Source organism: Hemiscyllium ocellatum, chromosome 31 (assembly GCF_020745735.1).
Source record: "Hemiscyllium ocellatum isolate sHemOce1 chromosome 31, sHemOce1.pat.X.cur, whole genome shotgun sequence".
Taxonomy (NCBI): domain Eukaryota; kingdom Metazoa; phylum Chordata; class Chondrichthyes; order Orectolobiformes; family Hemiscylliidae; genus Hemiscyllium; species Hemiscyllium ocellatum.
Genome location: NC_083431.1, coordinates 27782388 through 27799739, shown reverse-complemented (window position 1 = coordinate 27799739; position 17352 = coordinate 27782388). Strand labels below are relative to the sequence as shown.

At 42.0% G+C, this 17352-nt stretch overlaps 1 protein-coding gene across 1 annotated transcript in view; it reads right to left on the bottom strand.

The window, feature by feature from the left end:
• The window catches only part of usp32 (ubiquitin specific peptidase 32), a 199429-nt gene that overhangs the window by 168788 nt on the left and 13289 nt on the right, over positions 1–17352 (bottom strand). The gene's annotated exons all lie outside the window — the stretch shown is intronic.

Genomic DNA, 17352 nt, shown 5'->3' with positions numbered 1-17352 from the left:
TGATGACAGGTCATTTATGTAATGTTATTTGGAAACTTGGGTTCTAAATATGACAGAACCATGTACTGCTTTAAATATGATTTTATTTCTATGATGCATGTTCAGGGAAGAACAAAGTTTTATTTCTTCTTTGAGTTGAATGTAGTGACTCAAATTTTCTCAAATTTGTCTCAAATTTTCTTTTCTCTAAATTGAACGTTTAAAATCACAGGTGAACACTTCAGTGCATTAGAAACAAGTGTAGAAGAGGGAAAAAATATTGCCATGTAACCAAATGCACAAATGACAAAGGCACAAATATTCAGAACATCACAAAGTGTGCACAGACTCCTTTTGGAGAGAAGCAGGTTCCTCGGAAAGTAGAGGCTTAGAACAGTAATGTTCAGAAATGTGCAATGAAACAGATGTGTGCTTTCCAGGTCATCTGAGTCGTATGCCAACATGGCAGTTAAATGGAAAATCAGCCCTCAGTGACTTAAGATTACTAAGGGAAAAGCCTCCAGAGACAGAAGGCTGTAGAAGAAAAGTTTGACGTAAGAATACAAGTTAGTTCGCTAAGCTTGAAGGTTTGTTTTCAGATGTTTCGACAGCATACTAGGAAATATCATCAGTGAGAGCCTCTGGTAAAGTGCTGGTGGTATGTCCTGCCTCTCTCTTTTTAGGTCTTGGTTTCTTAAGGAGGGTGATGTCATTTCCATTTTTTTCCCACAAGGGAAGGTAGGTAGGGCCGAAATCAATATGTTTATTGATGGATTTCTGGTTAGAATGCCATGCCACTAAGAGTTCTCTTGTGTGTCTTTGTTTTGCTTGTCTAGGATGTGTCTTGCCCTAGTCAAAGTGGTGTTCTTTGTTGTCTGTACGTATGGAAACTAGTGATACTGCGTTGTGTCCGTTAGTGGCCGGCTGGTGTTTATGTATCCTGGTGACAAGTTTCCTGCTAGTTTGTATGGTGTAGTGCTTTTTTTGTTATAGTTCTTACATGGTATCTTGTAAACTATGTTAGTTGTGCTGATGGTATCTAATGAATCCTTTTGGTTCATTAGTCACTGTTGAAGTGTGTGTTGGTAGGTTTGAGGGCTACCATGATGCCAAAGGGTTTGAGTAGTCTGGAAGCCATGTCTGATATGTCTTTGATGCAAGGTAGTTTTTGGTTGTATTGTGCCTGCTTGTTTGGGTTTGTTTCTGAGGAATCGGCAGATTGTGTTTATTCAAAAAACAAAATCACTTGAAGTTAGACATGTTAGAGAAATAAGCAAACTGTGCTAGCAGTTTAAAGATTTGGGGGAAACATTGAAGAAATAGCCTTGAGTGAATGCAAAATTTCCTGAAATGAAATCAATTACAGTTAACCAACTACACCAGAAACTTAAGTAAAAACAAGGGACCCTTCACAATAAAAACTCAGCTCAGGACAAAAGGTGTTAAGTCTATATACCTGATATTTGTCATAAAGATCTGTCCACAGATTGTTCTGGTGCAGTGTAATAAAGAGCTGAATTTTCCAAAATTTGGCTAAGTATCATTTTCAGGTTATTCCATGGAAAATTTCACTATGTAAGCTCCAGCACACAAGGTGAGGCAAGCAGCTCCTAGACCTTGTACAGGCTACAAAACCTTGGAATGCATTGGTGAATCGTAGACTTTAGCTGGAACTTTACTGGATGCTCCTCCTCTACATTGAATGGTCTTGGACCAATGATTCCCAGGTATCAGTGGGATTGTAACACTTCACCAGCACGGCCTTGAGGCTATATTCTGTCCACCTGAAGCTTACCTGCCATTTCGGGGTTGGGAGTAAAGTGTCTGCTCGAGGAGTCTCACATTGGTCATGGGGGTAAAATGTCCAGCCCATCACAGCTCAGCAAGAATGGTCAGTGCGCAATGCTAAGGATATTGGCTTGAGACAAAAACAAACGCAGATGCTGGAATCCAAAGTAGACCAGCAGAACGCTGGTAGAACACAGCAAGCCAGGCAGCATCAAGGAGGTGGAGAAGTCCCCGTTTCAGATGTAACTCTTCTTCAGAATTGGGGGTGGATGTAGGAGAGCTACAGATAAAAGGTGGGGTGAGGGCAGGATGGTGAAGTGGGAATAGATGAACACAGGTAAAGTATATGACCTGGTTGATCAATGGGAGGAACGGAGCCAGTTGGTGGCAGGAGGCAGTGGAAGGGAGGTTATTTGAAATTGGAGAACTCCATGTTAGGTGTTCCAGGCTGTAGGCTACTCAGGCGGATGATGAGTTGTTGTTCCTCAGTTTGGTTCATTGTGGCAATGGAGGAAACCAAAGATGGTCATGTCAGAAGGGAGAGGAAAGGGGAATTAAAATTGGCAGTGACTGGGATGTCCAGTTAGCCCCTGTGGGTACGGCTGATATTCTCGGTGTACCATTTTGTTTACATTTTGTCCCCCCAATATAGAAGAGACCAAATAGGGAAAACCTGATGTTGTAAACTAGGTTGGAAGCGAGGTAGGTGAACCTGTATCTCACCTGGAGGCACTGTTTGGGGCTCTGGATGGATGCGGGATACCGGCAGGTTTTGCATCTTTCTGGTTGCAAGAAAGGTACCTGGGGGGTTCAGGCACAAAACAAAGACTGGTGAAGGGAACGGGTCCTTGTGGAAGGCAGAGAGGAATTGGGTGGGGAAGACGGTCTTGATGGTTGGGTCTAGTTGGTGTTGGCAGACATGTTTAAAGGATAGCGCGTTAGATATAGAGATTGGTGAAGTAATAGGAGAGGACAAAGGGGATGGTTTGGAGGATGGTTTAGAGTAAGAGAATGAGGAATGGAGGTGGTTCAGTAGAAGGCTGTCTCTGGATGACAGAGGGGGGAAAAGCATGTTGTTTAAAATAGGTGGACATCTGAGATGCATGGAGGTGTAATGTCTCCTCATCTGAGCAGACGAGACAAAGGACTTGGGAGAACTGGGTGGGGTTTTTACAGGACCCTGGTTGGGAGGTGGTGTAGTCCAGGTCATTGTGAGAGTCTGTGGGTTTATGGTAAAAGTCGGTCTGGAGACTGTCGCTGGGGATGGAAATAGAGAAGTCAAGAAAGGAGAAAGAGGTGTGCAAGATGGACCAAGTGAATTTGAGGGAGGGGTGGAAGTTTTGGACAAATTTGATGAACTGCTCCAATTCAGTCTGGGTGCAGGTTGCTGCACCGATGTAGTCATTGATCTAATGGCGGGAGATATTGGCCTCGTCAATGAAGTTGTTGCTGGGGCATCTGTCTTCCTAGCGGGTTCACAGAATCTTTGTAGGCAACACTGGTGGTTGTGCTTCAGGGCCTTGAGGTGTTTGCTGTAAACAGTCCACGCTCAGACGTATATAGATGATGGGAACCACTACAGTTCTGTATACCACGAATCTGATGTCAGGTCTGATGATGTCCTCAAATACCCTTTTCCCTCAGGCAGCTGGACACTGTGCTAGCACTACTGGAGGCTATGCTGAGTTAACAAGATACAAAATATTGAAAGTGGCCAACATTCTCCAGGGCCTTAATGATTTGCGGTTCATTCCAGAATGCTGGGCTAGGTTGGTGTAGTATCTTCAGCTTGTGGATGTTCAGGGTGAGCCCTGTGCTCTCATATGCACAGGAACAGCCACCTCATTGGGGTTTTCTACAGACCCCCTCATAGCATAGAGAGATCGAAGAACTCAGAAGCCAGCAGATTTTGGAAAAATGCAGATGTAGCAGAGTGGTTGTTATGGATGACTTCAACTTTCCTAATATTGACTGGAACCTCCGTAGTGCAGATGGTTTGGATGGAACCGTTTTTGTCAGGTGTGTCAGGAGGGTTTCCTTACTCAGGATAGGATCAGGCCGACGAGGGGAGGGGCCATTTTGGATTTGGTGCTCGCAATGAGCCACGACAGGTGTCAGATCTGTGGGAGCACACTTGGGTGGCAGTAACCACAACTGCCTCACAATTAATATACCGGGGAGAGGGAAAGGAGCAGTTACCATGGTAATATATTTAGTTGTGGAAGAGGAAATTATGACACAATCAGAAAGAAGTTGGCAAGTACAGATTGGGAGCAGTTGTTCCATAGAAAGGGCACAACAGACATGTGGCGACTGTTTAAAGAGCAGTTGTTGCAAGTGATGCATAAATTTATTTCTGAGACAGGCAAGGGGTAAAATTAAGGATCCTTGGACGACGAGAACAGTGGAGCTTCTCGTCAAAATGAAAGTGGCAGCTTACATAAGGTGGAGGAAGCAAGGATCTAGCTCAGCTTTGGAGGATTACAGCTTTACTAGACAGGAGTTCCAAAAACGGACTGAGGAGAGCCAGGAGGGGGTACGAAAAAGGCTTGATGAGAAGGATCAGGGAGAACCCAAAGGCATTTTACTCATACGTGAGTAATAAGAGAATCAGGGAGAAGGTAGGGCAGTCAGGGATAGCGTAGGGAACTTGTGCAAGTCGTCTGAGCAGATAGGGGAAGCCCTAAATGGGTTTTTTGCTTTGGTTTTCACTAAGAAACGGGACCTTGTTGTGAATGACAACTTTGAGGAGACGAGAAATAGGCTTCAACAGATCAAGATTGAGCAAGTTGACATGCTGGAAATTTCGGCAAACATCAAGATTCATAAGTCCCCAGGGTCAGACTAGGATTTATCAGAGGTTGCTCCAGGAAGCAAGAAATGAGGTTGCTAAGCCGCAGGTGAAGATCTTTGCTTCGTCGCTTTCTACGGCAGTCATAATCGAAGGATTGGAGGGAGGCGAATGTTGATCCTCTTTTCAAGAAGGGTAATAGGGAAATCCCTGGCAATTACAGACCAGTCAGTCTTAGGTCTGTGGTCAACAAAGTTTTGGAAAGAATTCAGAGGGACAGGATTTATGATTATTTGGAAAGGTATAGTGTTATTAAAAGCAGTCAGCATGGCTTTGAGAGGAGCAGGTCATGCCTCACAAATCTTATTGAGTTCTTTGAGGTGGTGACGAGACAGGTTGACAAAGATCGGGCAGTGCATATGGACTTCAGCATGGCATTTGATAAGGTTGCTATGGTAGGCTCATTCAAAGTCAGGAGATATGGGATATAGGGAGATTTGGCTGTCTGGATTCACAAGTGGTTGGCTGACAGAAGGCAGAGAGTGGTTGTAGATGGAAAGTATTCTGCTTGGAGGTCAGTGGTGAGTGGTGTCCCACAGAGCTCTGTTCTTGTGCTCTGCTCTTGGTAGTTTTTATAGCTGAGAAGGTCGAGGGTTGGATTCGTGAATTTGCTGATGACACAAAGGTTGCAGGTGCTGTTCACAGTATCGAGGGCCACTGTAGGCTGCAGCGTGACATTGACAGAATGCAGAGCTGGACTCAGAAATGGCAGATGGAGTTCAACCGAGATAAATGTGAAGTAATGCATTTTTGAAGGTTAAACTTGAATGCTGAATATAGGATTAAAGACAAGATTCTTAGCAGTGTAGAGGAACAGAGGGATCAAAGTTGCCACCAAAGTGGTTAGGATTGTTAAGAAAGCGTATGGTGTTTTGGCTTTCATTAACAGGGAGATTGAGTTTAAGAGCCGTGAAGTTTTGCTGAAGCTCTACAAAACGCTGGTGAGACCATAATTGGAATAATGTGTCCAGTTCTGGTTGCCCTATTATAGGAGAGATGCGGAGGCATTGGAGAATGTGCAAAGAAGGTTTACCAGGATGCTGCCTGGACTGGAGGGCTTGTCTTACGCAGAGGTTGACTAAGCTCGGACTTTTCGCTCTGGAGGGGGGGGGAAAAGAGAGGTGACCTGATTGAGGCGTACAAGATAATGACAGGCATGGATAGAGTCAGTAACCAGAGACTTTTCTCCAGGGCAGGATTGACTGCCATCAGGGGTCATATTTTTAAAGTGCTCGGAGGAAGGTATTGAGGAGAAATCAGAAGGAGGCTCCTTACACACAGAGTTGTAAACACATGGAATGCGTTGCCAGTGGTGGTAGTGGAAGCAGAGTCTTTAGGGATATTTAAGCAACTGCTGGACATGCACATGGACAGCAGTGAATTGAGGGGTGCATAGGTTAGGTTATTTTATTTTAGATTAGGATTAATCGTCAGCACAACACTGTGGGCCGAAAGGTCTGTTCTGTGCTGTACTTTTCTATGTTCTTTATGACTCCATAAAAGGTGCTGATGATGGTCTAGAGTCCATCTTCAGAGCCTGCACATATGCAAGCATCATCCATTTAATGCAGCTCATTGGCGTTGGTTGGGGTGACACTGATTTTGGCTTGAAAGTGGTAGAGGTTAAATAATTTCCCACTGATTCTAGAAGTTAGCTCCACTCCAGCAGGGAACTAGTCAGTGAGGTGATGCACTGCAGCAATGTACATCGAGAACAGTTTTGGGGAGATGACATTGGTGTCCCTCACAATGCTGGAAGTCTCCGACACTTTTGCAGAATTTAAACAAAGGGGCATGACTTATTTTAGCTTTAGGTTTCTGTTGACATTAAACATAAATGCAAACAAATGACCAAGAGAATGCCGGTTTTGGAATTTTTTTATGGCTAGAGCTTGTCACATTAATTTCTATTTATAAAACATCAGAATTTCCTCCTGTGTATTATTCAACAATTGTCAACCAATTATCTCAAAAGTGACTGCAATGGGCACACAATACAGCTAAGTAGCTCTTGGTGCCACACTTTTAGTACAAAAGAAACACGACACCCCTACTCAGAATGACTATATGCAAATCTAGACAACAATGCATGGGTGATCCAGGAAGTCACATAATTGAAAAAACAGAAACCACTTCTTTGACTGTGCCAGTATTGTTTATATCCTGACAAGAATGCTTTAAATATGTGAACATGAACCACTTTCAGCATACAAAAGGGGATTGAATTGGAGGAAAATTGTGACCAACTTCATAAAGAATACAGATGACATATAGGATAAAAATGTTTAAAATGCTGGATTCAAGATCAGATATATGTTCAGACTAGTAAGGAAGTGCATTCCTCAATACTCTAACTGAAGCTCAAACTAAGTTTTTTATTCCATAAAGTTCTTGAATGGTTAAAAATTTTAACTTCAAAACAAGGACGGAAAAAATGGAAAATATACAAAACTGTTATTTTACTCGCAGCAAGAATCAAAGAAAAGCTGAATACAAGCGAGTATTATATTGCACATCAAAACTCTATTCTGTAAAATTCTAGTTCTTATGTTTTGCAACCAACTCAAAATACCCCAAGTCAAGTGACTAACAGGTACAGTGGTAGAAATTAAGAAATGCTTTAAGTGAGCAGTAAAATGGACAAATAGGAGGGTTGATGGAAAGAATTTGTGCCTAAACAGCTGAAGGACAGCCTCCCGATTGTGGGAACATGAAAAATTAGTGTAAAGGGTGGGGACAGAGTAAAGCCTGAACTCGACAAAGTAGTCTTCAAAAACAGGGTTGTAGGGCTCGAGGTTTCAGAGTTTTCAAAAGCAAGATCTCAAAAGGTAATTGAAACAAAGATTTAAAATTTTGAGATGCCATATGCAGGGCTGTGGTCTGACATGAATACATGAACTTGTTCAAGTTAGGACACGCACAGCAGTTTTGACTGAGCTGAAGATTATAGAGGGTAGGAGATGGGAAGACTTTGAAATATATCAAGTCTGGGGGAACAGAGGTATGAGAAAATTTGTCAAAGATGTAAAGTTGCATAGTTCCAGAGGACCATATGAATGCTCATTCATAACAGAGATATAACCGGTGGCAGTTTAACCCAAAGGTCACCATATCTAAGGCAAGAGAGGTAGAGAAGGAGAGTCCTTCATGGAAACCTCAGCCATTGAGCGAACTGAACTCAGAAGGCTTGCATCACTCGACATCACAAACCAACCATCCAGTCAACTGAACTAACCTGATCCTTGTAAGACAGATACCTGTATAATCATTTCAACAGCAGACTAACTGAACAGTTGAGATTATATATTTGTCTGTTTAAATCTCTGACAGGATGGGGCCAGGTAGAGAATAAAAATGTCACCAGACACTGACTTTTGATTGCCAATCTTCACACAATACTAGTTCTTCACTGTAATTCCAATAAGTCATCATTTATGCTCATTGGTCCTATAGCCGTATTTCATAAATTATTTTTTCTCTCCCTTGACTCTCAAATGTATGAACAATGTTAACATTTAATGAACAATTCTACACCTCAACTATGAGATTCTTACCCACCCCCCAAACCACTCCCATTAGCTTTAATTTTCACCTGTATACTTAAAGAGATACACAGCACGGAAACAGATCCTTCGATCCATCATGCCCATGCCAATCAGATATCCTAAATTCATCTAGTCCCATGTGCCAACATTTGGCCCATATCCCTCTGAACTCATCCTATTCACGTATCCATCCAGATGCCTTTTAAACGTTATAATTATACCAGCCTCCACCCACTTCCTCTGGCACCTCGTTCCATACAGGCACCACTCTGTGTGAAAACGTTGCCCCAGGTTCCTTTCAAATCTTTCACCTCTTACCTTAAACCTACACTCGCTCATTTCAGATTCCACAACACCAAGGAAAAGACATTGTCTATTTACCCTATCCATGTCCCTCATGATCTTATAGACCTCTAAAGGTCACCCCTCAGTCTCCAACGCTCAAGGGAAGAGAGCCTCAGCCTATTCAGCCTCTCACTAGAGACCAAACCTTCCAAATCTAGGAACATCCTTTCTGAACCCTTGCAAGTTTCACAGCATCCTTCCTATAGAAGGGAGGCCAGAATTTCATGCAAAACGCAGTCTAACCAATGTCCATGTATCGCCACAACATGACCTCCCAACTCCTATATTCACTGACCAATAAACGAAAGCATACGAAATGCCTTCTTCACTACCATATCTAGCTACAACTTCACTTTCAAGGAATTATGAATCTGCAGTCCAAGGTCTCTTTGTTCAGCAAAACTCCCCAAGACCTTACCATTGAGTGTTTAAGTCATGTCCTGATTTGCCTTTCCAAAATGCAGCACCTCACATTTAGCTAATTTAAATTCCATCTGCCACTCCTCAGCTCACTGGCCTATTTGATCAAGATTCTGTTGTACTCCAAGGTAACCACCTTCGCTGTCCACGACACTTCCAGTTTTGGGGTCATCTGAAAACTTACTGACAATGTCTCATATGTTCACACCTCAGTCATTTATATCAAATCACAAAAAGCAGTGGACACAGCACTGATCCTTGTGGCTCACCACTGGTCACAGGTCTCCAGTTTGAAAAGTAGCCCTCCACCACCACCTTCTATCTTCAAGCCAGTTCTGTATCCAAATACCTAGTTCTCCCTCTATTCTGTGTGATCTAACCTTGCTAACCAGTCTACCAAGAAAAACCTTGTCAAGCAATTTAATGAATTCTATAGAAATCAGGTCCATCATGCTGCCTTCATCAATCCTCTTCATTACTTATTCAAAATTCTTAAATCAAGCTAGTGAAACACTATTTCCCATGCACAAGCCATGTTGACTATCCCAAATCAGTTCTTGCCTTTCCAAATACACGTAAATCTCATCCCCCAGGATTCCCTCCAACAACTTACCCATCACTGATGCCAGACTCACCAGTCTATAGTTCCTTGGGTTTTCCTTATCCCCTTTTTTAAAAAATAGTGGCACTGTTAGCCAACCTCCAGTCTTCCGGCACCTCACCTGCGGCTATTGATGACACAAGTATCTAAGCAAAGGGCCCAATCAGATGCCTTTATTTGTTTTAAGGTGTCCAGCACCTTCTCCCGTCATTTTTCAAGATGTTGTTATTTACCTCCCCACGTTCTATATTTTCCATATCATTCTCCACTGTAAACACGGATGCAAAATACTCATTTAGTATCTTCCCCATCTCCTGTTGTACCACACATAAGCGGCCTTACTGATCTATTCTCTCCCTAGTTACCGTTATCAGTTATTTCCAAGCCCTAGCTACAACCACTGTTATCAAATGGCACAATCACCCATACCTTCCCAGGCTCTGAAGTTATCAGAATGTTGTAGTTCTGTTCGCCGAGCTGGGAATGTGAGTTGCAAACGTTTTGCCCCCTGTTCAGGTGATATCCTCAGTGCTTGGGAGCCTCATGTGAAGCGCTTCTGCGATCTTTCCTCTGGCATTTGTAGTGGTTTGAATCTGCCGCTTCTGGTTGTCAGTTCCAGCTGTCCGCTGCACTGGTCGGTATATTGGGTCGAGGTCGATGTGCTTATTGATTGAATCTGTGGATGAGTGCCATGCCTCTAGGAATTCCCTGGCTGTTCTCGGTTTGGCTTGTCCTATAATAGTAGTGTTGTCCAGTCGAATTCATGTTGTTTGCCATCTGCGTGTGTGGCTACGAAGGATAGCTGGTCGTGTCATTTTGTGGCTAGTTGGTGTTCATGGATGCAGATCGTTAGCTGTCTTCCTGTTTGTCCTATGTAGTGTTTTGTGCAGTCCTTGCGTGGGATTTTGTACACTACATTGGTTTTGCTCATGCTGGGTATCAGGTCCTTCGTTCTGGTGAGTTGTTGTCTGAGAGTGGCTGTTGGTTTCTGTGCTGGTATGAATCCTAGTGGTCGCAGTAGTCTGGATGACAGTTCAGAAATGCTCTTGATGTACGGTAGTGTGGCTAGTCCTTTGGGTTGCAGCATGTCCTCTTTCCGTTGTCTTTCCCTTCAGCATCTGTTGATGAAATTGCGCGGATATCCGTTTTTAGCGAATACATTGTATAGGTGTTCTTCCTCTTTTTGCAGTTCTGGTTACTGCAGTGTGTTGTGGCCCTTTTGAACAGTGTCTTGATGCAACTTCTTTTGTGTGTGTTGGGGTGGTTTCTTTCGTAGTTTAGGACTTGGTCTGTGTGTATGGCTTTCCTGTATACCTTTGTGCTGAATTCTCCGTTCGGTGTTCTCTGTACCATCACGTCTAGGAAAGGGAGTTGGTTGTCCTTTTCTTCCTCTCGAGTGAATCGGATTCCTGAGAGTGTGGCATTGATGATCCGGTGTGTGTTCTCTATTTCTGTGTTTTTAATGATTACAAAGGTGTCATCCACATATCTGACCCAGAATTTGGGTTGAATTTGCGGTAAGGCTGTTTATTCTAATCTTTGCACTACCGCTTCTGCTACGAGTCCAGAGATGGGTGAGCCCATGGGTGTGCTGTTGATTTGTTCATATATTTGGTTGTTGAATGCGAAGTGTGTTGTGAGGCACAGGTCCAGTCGTTTGAACCTAGCATCAAAGACGGCATACTCAATGTCTTGTTGTCTGTTCTGTATGTCTAGCAGGTTGGCTATTGTTTCTCTGGCTAGGGTTTTGTCGATAGAGGTGAATATAGTGCCGTTACATCGACCATGGTTTCTTCCTTGTCTGTCTATGTGTATATTTCTGATGATGTCCAAGAACTCTTGTGTTGATTGTATAGAGTATCTGGATCCGCTGATCAGGTGTTTCAGTTTTTGCCGTCGTTCTTTAGCCAGTTTGTGTGATGGTGTCCCTAGTAGTGATACTATGGTTCTGAGTAGGATGTCTGGTTTGTGCACTTTAGGTAGTCCATAGAGTCTGGGGGTGTTGTTGCTTTCAGGTTTCATTCTTCTGGGAATTCGACTGGGACAACACTACTATTATAGGACAAGCCAAACACAACAGCCAGGGAATTCCTCGAGGCATGGCACTTATCCACAGATTCAATCAATAAGCACATCGACCTGGACCCAATATACCGAAACGTCGACTCTCCTGCTCCTTGGATCCTGCCTGACCTGCTGCACTTTTCCAGCAACACATTTTCAGCTCTGATCTCCAGCATCTGCAGTCCTCACTTTCTCCTAATTGTCCATATTTACCTAACTCTTTTTTAAAGCAAGTCACTACTTAATCTGCTTTCACAATCTTTACAGACAGTAATCAACATAACTCATGCATAAAAATTCTTGTTCACACCCCTGGATTTAACAATTACTTTAAAATCTCTTACTCCTTCCCAGTGAAAATAATTTAATCTTAGCTACTCTAGCAAATTCATGATTTCAAGTCTCAGAAGATTGGTTTTGTAGTAAAATGGAAGACAGTAAATCTTTATACGTCGACATTGAAGTGACAGCAAAACACAATAGTGTATATGAAAGGGGGAGTTGCAGTTACAGGAATGCTGCTACTCAACATGGACTCATTTCAAAGTCATCAGGTTTTTTTGTCTTTGCTTGACAGATGGAAACTCAGGGTATAAATGGAAAACAGATACAAGCTATGTCACAGAATATTCAGAATCCAAGCTGATTTTATGACCAGACAAGACAGATTTGATGCAGAAACTGGACTTAACAGATTGTATTTTGAAGTGTTTTGGTTTTAACAAAGTAGGCTCTCATTGAAACATAAACATGTAATGCTGTAGGTTTTGCTCAGACAACAAAACTATTAATAAAGTAGTGAAATAGGACAAACTCAAATATATACTTACAATACAAATGCAAAGTTTTTTTTTTAGAAACACACTAATAGGAATATAGTTTTAACACAAAAACACACATTGAGAAGTTGACAAGAAACAAAACAGCTGCATAAAAAAACCCAAAACACTGCACGAGTAAAGTATGCAAAAGCACACATACAATACTCAGTATCTGTACCTAATACCTCAGTAGGTTTAAGCACTTTGTGAAATGACTTCACTGTATGGACTGAAACTGCAGTTGGCTTCTTCTAAAATCCATCCCACACCTGTTCAAACGTACACAACATTACTGACTACTTCACAATTTTATCCCAGTACGTCTGGTCTAGGACTAATACCCTCTTAACCCTAAGGTCACCTAGCTCATTATGTATCCTTCTCTCCTCACGAGTATTGCTCTTAACAGGCATTTTTGTCCAAGTATTTCACTGGACTGTTCAAACTCAATGTTAAACCTAAAGAAAATAACTCTCTAAGCAATGAGTATTCCCCATAAACTCAAAAAATAAGTTTAGGCCTCCAGCAAATCTGAGGCCCCATTATTTATTTACTTAGCTGGATCACAAAACAATCTAAGATGAAAAAAAATGTATTAGTGCTTCATAAAACTTAATTCATTTTGAAGCCAGGCCCAAAAACTGCTTTAAATTACAGAACCATGGCTGCAGAAATACTTCCAAGTTAATTATCAACTTCAGACACAAAAAACTAAGATCAATAACTCAAACGCCAGAAACGCATTAGCTAAATATATAGTGCAAAATAAATTCAAAACACTAAACTTCAGTTACTGCATGAAATTAGTGTAACGTGACTGAAGTTTCACAACAGCATTTTCAGTAAATGGAATACAAACGTTCTTTCCACTACTTAAATGTACAATTCACTGACATAATTGCCCATTCAGTATTGCATTGACAAATGATTCACAGCAACTCTTTGAAACATCTTCCTATCAGTAAAAATCAAAGTAAATTTGTAATGCACAGGTGAATGTGAAAGGTTATTAAAAACACTAGAAATCATCTCATCAATATATTGCAATTTTACCACATCCAAAATATCCTAATGCAAAAGACAAATTACAAGAACTCGAGAAAGAGCTATTTTTGCAGCATTTAAAATTACATTTCCCTGCCTCAGCTTCAGCTAATTAAAATGCTAAATCTCAGCCAACACCACAGTAACAACACAAATGCCAAAAAACGATTATTAAAACTGTGATGTGCTTGCTGCACCTTGGAAAACAGATGTACAAGCATGGAGTTTAAACTAGGTTTAGTCAAAATTATACTGGGAACCCAAGTAAACAATTTCTTCTCTAAACTACATTATAATAGCCTATTGTTTGTTATAAGGCCATCTTCTGTCAGTTGCATGTCTTATTGAAAATGTATTTCCAATATCAAATGAGAATTCTTTAAAAAAAATGTCCATGTTCAAACCTTCAGACTTCCACTTCAAATCAATAACGAGAATTAACCATATTGTCTGTAGTAGAGCAGCACAGAACATTACATTTTGATTGAAGTAGAAAGACAGCTTGTTAACCTAATCCATGGGGTTGGAATGTTTGTTTCCAGTCTATTGGTCCTTTTCCAACTATCCTCCATTCCAATACATATTATAGTCATTTATAACATTGGTACAAAGATTAATTTCTCCACTTCTTCAGTTACTCCCTTTCTATTTATTCAAACAAAGCCTAAAGCTTTGAAACTTTTGTATGGAAAACATTGGCAGACTAAAATGAAAATACTAAATGTGTTATGTCACTAAAATGTTACAGATAAAGACAAACACTAAGTTATGTACAAAAAATCTTTTGAATACAGAGTTCAAAAATTTTTTTCCATAGTCACCAAAGTGTTTTCGGAATGAAGAATGTTTTGAAAACAGTAACATGTATTTTAAATTACACTAGCTACAAATATCTGGGGCACAAAGCGTTCTCCTATGTTATTGGACAAGTAATCCAGAGATCTGGGTTAGTAATCCAGAGAACAAGTCAGATACTGGCACAGCAGACTGAGAAGTTGAATCTGGTATTTAAAAATTTAGAAATATAAAGATTGACAGTTTAAGAAGTGACTTAAAAAGTTATTTAATTGTTTACAAATGTTACTAGTTTCAAGTGTTCTTCACAGATGAAAACTTGCTGTCCTTATTAGGGCTTTTTAAAAAATTGTTAAATTTACTTTATTCATCAAAATTCTTTATGTATAGGTACTAAAGCAGTTTTGTATTGTCCATGCATTAAAAAAAATACAACACTGGAATTTGACATTCCCTTCAGTTGCAAAAACCAAAAGGTATTTCTGACTCATACATTAACAGAGGCAAAAAGGGCTAATAACAGAGGAGTCGATGCCTTTATCCACTGTGCATTGGTTGCAGCTGCCACAAGCTTTTGTGCGACTCTCAGCACATAGTAATGGATGCTGGAATACGCCAGTCTGTACCAGATGACCAACAATTTCAGACAGACCAGAGATTCTTTCACGAAGCTGGTCGTGCAAGCTCAGTCAGTGTTGGTCTTGGTGTGCGCCCTGGACAACAGGCAATGTCATACACAATCCTGCATCACAAAGCTACTTGGGATGAACCTCAACAAAAAACAACTTCATCTCTCTCCACAGTCTTTGCATCAGCACATTACAAAAGAGATGGTATAACAGACTCTCCACCATCATATCCACACTAATTCCACCCCGCCTCCCACCCCCCCAAATATGACACATAGAATGGCAGCCATCAGGATGAAGCTACTGTTCGGTACATTCATCCTCCCCTTATCCCAAGCTTCATACATTGCGCCACTGCAGATCTCCAAATTAAGTGGAAGATGGCTCAGGAGACTGCAATGGTGAAAAGACAGACCTGCACCGCTTAAAATACCTCAAGTACCTCACACCTGATGACCAGATTTGTACCTGCAATCGAGAGGGAGTTGTGCTCCCACCTGCCCACTTCTGCCTCATCTTGGTGATAAGCCTCTCCCAAGTTTTGGCACACACTCCAGCCCCTCAAACATACATGCAGCACCTTCAGATCTGATGCAAAAGGATCAGTCAGCCCAGTTCTCAAGAAACACAACCTTGCCTCGAATTACCTTGGCTCCTGAAGCCATTTTGAACTGGTCATTTGCTCATGAATCTGCACACTGATAGCAAATCAGAACAGGTAACAGTTATGTCAGCCCTGTATAGGGAAGCTTGGACCTGCAAGCTTCCACTATCTGGAACAGTCACCCCTCTCAGGCTTGCACTCTTCCTAATGAATCTGGTGAAAGGCTCTCTATAACTCACAAACAAGGAAGAGGAGAGTGGGCAGTCCTGCTTGACTCCAGATCTGACTGGGAAGCTTTCGGAATCCCACCCATTCACTGAGACTGCACTACTGATGTTGGCGTACAGCAAGTGGATCTAAATGCAGACTTTCTCACGAAATTCCATTTTTTTTTGGAATGCACATCCCTTATATAGGTGTACAATCCTGCTGCTAAATGTCCCTTCTCCTGCTCCAGGCTGATGAGGGAGGTTGCCAATCTCTGTTCTGCATTTTTAGCAATCATATCCTGAAGGAGCACGAGGCTCTCAGGATTCATCTTGCCTGGTACAACACAGGTTCAGTTGGGGCCTAGCACCAATTCCAGAGCAGACCTGACCCAGTTGTGATGATCTCAGACAGGATTTTATAAGCTACATTCAGCGACAAAATTGGTCGCCAATTTGGTTTACTCCCTATCCCCTTCCATTTGTCGGGGAGGGTGTTGATATCTTGTGTCATGGATTCATACTATACTACCTGCCTGAAGCATATTACTGCACACCTCCAGCAGGTCGTGGTCAAAGTCCCACAGAGCTGAATACACCTCACCTGGTAAGCTGTTGCTTCTGCGCGTTTTATTATTTTCATGGGACTCAAGAGCTTTGGTCAACTCAGAGATAACAGCTTGACTAGCCTCTCGTGCATGCTCTCACAGAGGACAGGAATGACTGGGAGACACAGCTTCATGTAATACAGTATGGCATAAAATGAATTGCTAATCCTCAGGATGTCAGAATGAGATGTTGTCACTGATCCTTCAGGCTGTTGATCACAGGTCTCTCCTTGTGCACCTTCTGGAAGAAGACATGTCCTCCTCCATGATTCAAACTTTGTCTGGAAGATCATCTTAGATGCCTCAGAGAGGAACTGAAGCTTGCTGGCTTGTCACCTCAAAGAGATCCTCATGACATCCACCACCACCATCTGCAGTAGGTTCCACATGTTTATTTGGAGTTTCAACACTTTTCCCTGTTTTTCTCTTGCCTTCTTAACACTTTTGAGAATGAAGAACCTCTTGACGTTCTCCCATTTCCCACTAAACTGCTGAAGATTCAGAAGGACTTGAAGTCTCCAACCTATGCAACCCCTTCTGAGTTTCTCAACAACTTCTGGCATCAATTCCTTCATGGTCAACTTTCATGTTCCTTTGCTGGCCCACCTATCATCTTGTAGTTGGCAGTCACCAAGTTGTTGGTGGTCAGAGAAGCTTGGAGTTAGTAGATTTGGCAGAGAATGCTCGGGACACAATTTTGAAACCTATCCTTGATCAGATAGACCTGTGTGGCCACGATCAGGTCTACCTACATGGTGTTTCACCTGGATGTGTGATGATGTCATGCAGCTTAGTGTCTATGGAAGGGTGTATCAGCCTCTGGATCGTCCAACTGCAATGACACATTTGAACTCTCCAGCTAGAATGGCTGACCTGGACATCACCAGCAGCAGTGGGAGGTGAAGGATGGCTCACTCTTAACCACTGAGATGCACATGTCAGTCTGTCTCAAGGGAGTATTTCTGTGCATGATATCTACTAGGAGGCACCCTCTTACCAATCCTTAACTTTGCTGGTAGTGCAAGTGCCTCCTCATCACAGCATATCCAGGC